The 6000-nt window shown below is 45.2% G+C and overlaps 1 protein-coding gene across 2 annotated transcripts in view; it reads right to left on the bottom strand.

The window, feature by feature from the left end:
- The window catches only part of Ncoa7 (nuclear receptor coactivator 7), a 113087-nt gene that overhangs the window by 50176 nt on the left and 56911 nt on the right, over window positions 1-6000 (bottom strand). The window lies entirely within an intron of this gene.

The following is a 6000-nucleotide window of genomic DNA, read 5'->3' as shown; positions in this document are numbered from 1 at the left end:
TTGTACTGGGGATCAAACTCGGGTCCTTGCGCTTGCAAGGCAGGCGCCTGAAGCACTAAGCTAAATCCCCGGCCCTGTTTGTTTGTTTTTTGAGACAGGGTCTCACTATGTAGCTGAGACTGACCTGGAACTCACTATGTAGCCCAGGCTGTTCTCAAACTCACAGTGATCCTCCTGCATCAGCTTCCCAAGTGCTGGGATTACAGGCATGTGCCACCATGCCCAGCTAAAATATTATTTTTAATAATAAAAACTGGCAAAGACCTCTTCATCCAACAACACATTATGAGAGGCCAGAGTTTGGCTCTTTCTGTAATGTACAATCACTGGTAGTGACACACAATTTAACCTAGTAGTTAAATACATCTTGATATATTAATCCAGACATCAAAAACCAGAGACATATCACAATGGTTAAAACAATCAAATGACTCAAAGTTGACCAAAAGTTAGATTAGCCAAGAAAAGATTATCTTGCATGTGAGCAGAAAGAAATGCAAATTAACACCAAGTATCATTTTACACCTACAGCCTGTCAATATCAGAAAGATGGACGTTCCAGTGTTGGTAGAAACGTGAACTGCTGCTAGAGTGGAAATCAGTACAGTCATTCAGCAAATGGGGCTTTCACTGCCTGCCACCTGTGACCAGTTAAACTGTGTGTGTGTGTGTAGCAGTGGGGGACATGCAGGAGATATGCTCTGGGAGTCCAGGCAGTCATTAGAAATAATAAGCCAGGTGCACACCCAACAGTAAGTTCACATGGAGGGAAACAAAGGGACGTACAAAACAGTTTCATTTATGCACATCTAAAACAGATGGGCCACAAGCAACCAGACCTCTTTCAAATGCACATGAAAATAAAAGGCAGGCGGTCCCACTGCACATCAGAATGACCTGGGTGTGGGGCAGAAATGGGTGTGGGAAGGAGGAGAAAGGAGAATTAAGGAACTTCTAAAGATTTATTTTATATTATTTAAAATTAAAAACCAAAAGGAAAAAATAAAGAAGCTATCACAAGAGTCCTGTTCTAGTCATTTATATGTTCAAATTAGGACACTTATAAAACTGCAAGCTCTTTAGATTACAAACAGTGTCCTCCCTGCCTTCAAGTGGCCACAACTAAATTATTCAGAAGACGGAAGTAATCACCATCATTTCTGGATCTTTTTTCAAGAAAGTTCTGTATAGCCTGTATTAAAGAAAACATAATCACAGTATTTTATATCTTTTAACAACTACAAAAATCGGATTGCCTAGTTCCTGGCAGGTAAGAAACGAAAGATTAACAACACTCTTCCTTTTTTTAATTCTGAAGAATCAGAAAAATGGAAATGTGCGGCTTTCGCTTTGCATCCGTGGAAGACAGAGATGCCAGGATTAGCTTTCACGACCATTCCTCCAAAGGTTCCTTCGGGCATTCGGTTAAATATTGTTCACTCCTTTCAATCTCTCCTCTCCTCTTTCTTTGGGACACACTCTGTTCTCACTGGTATCATAAACAGTTGTCCGGGCTGGGGGTTCAGTGGTTCCGGCCCTGCCCCACAAGCGCAAGGGCCCAAGTTCAATCCCCGGTACCAAAACAAAAACAGAAACAGCTGTCAGCTTAGGTCCTTACTTTCAGAACCAGCTTTTTACAAGCTTTAGTAGGTGTTTCCTGTTTCCACATCCCAAGCAATGCTTTCCACCTGTGGTAGTGTCTGATCCACACTTTCCCATAAGCTGCCTACTGCTGGGTCCCACGAGAACACAGTTACAAATACCAGCTTGTGCAACTGCATACTCTTTGGCTGCCAAAGAAATGTATGTGTGAACTGAATCTTTCAAGATGAACTTGAATTTGTATTAGAATTTAACTACCTTGTAATAGGTGGGTAGGCTCGAAAAATGTGAAGCCTTTCATATTACTAAAAGAAAACAGTACCTTCCCTCCAGAGTCTGAGGTTTTGAGATCTCTGGGGTAAAGACCACAGCACACCCATGTTTGAGTTGTAACGTGAGGCCCAGGACGGATGGCCAAATTAGCTTCCCAGTACGGAACAGTGAGCCTGGAGTTTGTGGGCAACACTTCTCACCAGAGTAACAACACCAAGCAGACCAAACGCACCTGGCAAGGCCACAGATGGAACACTATGTTTTGCAGCTGGTTCAAAAGAGAAAGCAGACAAAATGGCAAATTCTAAGCATCAAATTTAATTGCCTACACATTCTAATACAAGGTAAGATCCCACACTGCTTCCTGCGTTTCTCTGCAGTGAGGCGGGAAGACAGCCGGAGCTCTGTGTCTGTGAGGCAAAACCTGTGTGGGGAGAACTAGGAGGGGCGCGAGCTACCACAGCCAGGTATCATTTGCTGTGCCTGGGACGTGTACCCAGCTCCAGCCTTCGTAGGCGAGGGTCCACGATGATGCCCAAGGATGGAGCGGTCTCCCAGAGATGATGCCTACGCTCAGGCTCACGTCCAGCCTCAGGCTAGTTCCCAGCCCTGCCCTTTTCAAATCCTGGCGCGCCTCCAGCTCACGGGAGTGGGTGCCTGATGCTGGAGTAGAACTGGCTGAGTTCTCCACAGAAATTATTATAAGCAAAGCACCTGAGTCTGTTACCTGCTCAGCCTATGAATAAAGTCCTCAAAGCCAGCTTTTCCCAATCCAATTTCCCAACAAAACTGCCAAAACCCCTGGAATAACCCTGGTGAGTCTTTCCCTTGCTATGAGAACTGTATGCGGAAGAGGAATGGGGTATCTGTATTGCAAAAGGACTTTGGTGGCGCCAGGCCCAGCCATGTCCTCTCTTGCCCCACAACAGAGCCAGAAGTGTCGGGGATACAAGGCTTTGGCTCCCGCGTCTCAGATGTCCCTCCTCTGGGTATTGGGCTAGAAGAAGGTGATATTCAGGAGTGTGCAAAGCACTCTTGCAGTGGAGAGCTCAGCAGGCAGTGCAGAAATGGTCTCATCTGGGGCTCAGGATGCAGATCATGGCAGCTAAAGCCAGACCAGGGGCAGGCGAGGGACACGGAGGACACAGGAGAATGACAGATAAATGAGTTTCCTATCACTGCTGCAAACAATTGCCACAACTGCAGTGGTTCCAATTTAAAAATATGTCCAGACCCACTGACTCAAACGGTCCCTGCCTACCAGGCAGAGCCAGCAGCCCTGGCCAAGGCCCTGGACTGCCATCTCTCTGCTTGTCTCTCTCTCTTCCTCTCTCCCTCCCTCCACCTTTTGCACCTTTCTGGACCCATGCACTGACCCTCAGGCTGCCTGACAACCCATGCAGATCCTCTGAATGCCAGATGAGCAATCACCTTAATTCCACCCACACCCACAGCCCCAACTCACGCATCAGAGAGCAGGGACCCAGTGAGGGCAACACAGTGAACATTATTCATGACTGTAATGGAAAACACAGACAAAAAACAGCTGTGGATTCCTCGGGTTTGGACCCCATAACTACACACGCACAGGGGGACAGAAAAGCCAGTTTGCAGCCTGTTTTGTTTTTTTTTTTTCTCCAGGTATTATCATTTATGTGAACCAGCACAAACAGAACAGGCTTTCCACTGTATCGGGCCTCACCGCTGACTTGGTGTACCTGTGCCCTGATGCCCTTGAACAATCAGTTCTCTCCCTTCCATCCAGTGGCCCATATGCATAGGGTTCAGAAGGCTCAGTACCCTCAGCACCTGGCAACAGGGAGAAGATGGTTTCCATGGCATCCAAAGGAGGGGAATTCAGAGAGGCAAAAGTTGTGTTTCTTGGGCTGGGGATTCAGCTCAGAGGTTTCACCGCCTGCCTCGCAAGTACAAGGTCCTGAGTTCAATCCCCGGTACCAAAAAAAAAAAAAAAAGTTGTTTCTCTAGTATTTTAAAGAGAGGAAGATGCATGTCCAATGCTGAGCCTGTCCCTATACCAGAAACAGAGGCACGCGGCTAGGACACTACCAGTGCCACCACCTGCCAGCTCACTGGTTACAGGTGGCTGAAGGTACAAATGAGCTGGGCTCATCCAGGGACCCTGACATCTTTGCACCACTGGGGGATGCTGGCAAGCTCCTGAACGTTTTGTGTATCCTTACCTGCAAAATAAAAAGCTAGCTCCTAAGGTAGTGGAGAAAGTCAGAAGATGAATATGGCATCATCTCAGAGCCTGGTGCAGATGCTAATATTAATACTAATTCGGCCAACACACATAAACAGCTATTCAAATAGTATATTGAATTATAAAATATCAGGAAAAAAAGTTTCATTCTGGAACTGCAGCAGCATTTAATATTAATATGCTAGATTATCATACCTTGTTTCAGGGGGAAAAACTACTCTGATCAGTTTGGTACACACCCAAAAATAAATAAATAAATAAATAAATAAATAAATAAATAAATAAATAAACAAACAAACCGATATCGAAGAGCCATCATGCTGTTTTAAAAACAACAGCTGAACAACATCAACAAAAATCCAACTGTTAGAAAACCAAAAATAAAACGGACTTCCTCAACATGAAGAACTTTAAACTCTTAATATCCATTAGAAATATGCATCTGAAAAAGCAACACAACTCCACACAGGGTACATCAGAACAACTTGCTCATAAGAATGAAGGTGGACACCCACCACCTGCTTCACAAGCGCAAGGTCCACAGTTTGATCCCTAAAAAAAAAGAAGAAGCTGCACGAAGTCACAGTGTCACTCCCAGGTCTGCAGTGGTTCATTACCTGAACCTCCCCTGAACTGGGCCCCTACTGGTGAGGCCAGAAGGGTGATTCCATGGGAGGAGGGGAGACCCACAGGCACCACGCAGGCACCTGCTCCTTCTTATCCAGCTGTGCTATGCAGATTGCCTGAGAGCAACTCCAGCGACGCCTTAAGGCCTCCAGACATGGGCGCCACCATTCCACTAGATTACAACCCAACTGCACGAAGGGCCGAATCCCAAGTATGTACAGCCCTGAGGAGAAGACGAGTGGAGGTAAAATACAGAAACACGTCAAGCCCGCGGGAGTCGTGAGGAGACCCAAAGATAAGGGGGGAGTCCCTGTCACCCAAATGCAGCCGAGAACTTTACTCTGCTGAAGCTCACCTGGGTCAACTGAGACGAGTCCTTACATCAGAAACCAAGTTTCTTAACCAAATGTTAAGAGAGGAAGAAAAGAAGGGAGGGAAGGAGGCAGGGAGAGAACAGGCCAGGACTGTAGCCCAGCGGCAGAGCGCTCGCCTAGCATGTGCAGGGTCCTGGGCTTTATCCCCACAATAAAATACAAAAAAAAGTAAAACACTGAACAGTATCAGTTCAAAAGTTCCCATTTTCAAGATATATATTCGTCTTTGTCTTGGACTCTCCAGTGAAAGCAACAGATAAAAGAGTTTTAAATACTGAAAAGAAAACAGTGAGAATTTGATTATTAGCCGATGAACTGACTACCTAAATAACCAACATTATCATAAAAACATCAAAAATTCATAGAATTGCTCAGCAAAGTAGCCAGACATACTAATCTCTTATATTTGCAATAAAAATGTAACAGAAAGTCTCAGGTATGGTGACACTCAATAAAATATCTGGGAATAAATATAACAAAATAATGCAAGATACATATCAAGAAAATTGAAAAGCTTTACTGAAGTACATAACAGCATAAAGAGAAACAGACATATGATGCTCCCTCACAGAGTAAGACTGTGCCTAATCAATGAGTTTCCCAACTCATTGTGCTGCTGGACTCCCACAGACCTTATGAGGACTTTAAAGGGGCAACTCAGGAAAAGCAATCTGCAAAGAGCGAAGTAAGGGCTCAAGGAACCTTAAAAATTACCATTAGAAAGGGTTGGGTTCACAACACTGGTTAAGATTTGGAGGAAAATGTAGATGGCTCTCAGATCCACGGAAATGGATTCAAGCTTTAATAATTAAGCTGGGCTCCATGGAACAGGCACACAGCCCTCAGGGGACTAAGGCAGGAAGACCATTGAGCCCAGGAGTTCCAGACCAGCCGGAGCCA

The sequence above is a fragment of the Fukomys damarensis genome, unplaced genomic scaffold (assembly GCF_012274545.1).
Source record: "Fukomys damarensis isolate Sample0158 unplaced genomic scaffold, DMR_v1.0_HiC HiC_scaffold_14, whole genome shotgun sequence".
Taxonomy (NCBI): Eukaryota; Metazoa; Chordata; class Mammalia; order Rodentia; family Bathyergidae; genus Fukomys; species Fukomys damarensis.
This window is presented reverse-complemented; position numbering and strand designations above follow the sequence as displayed.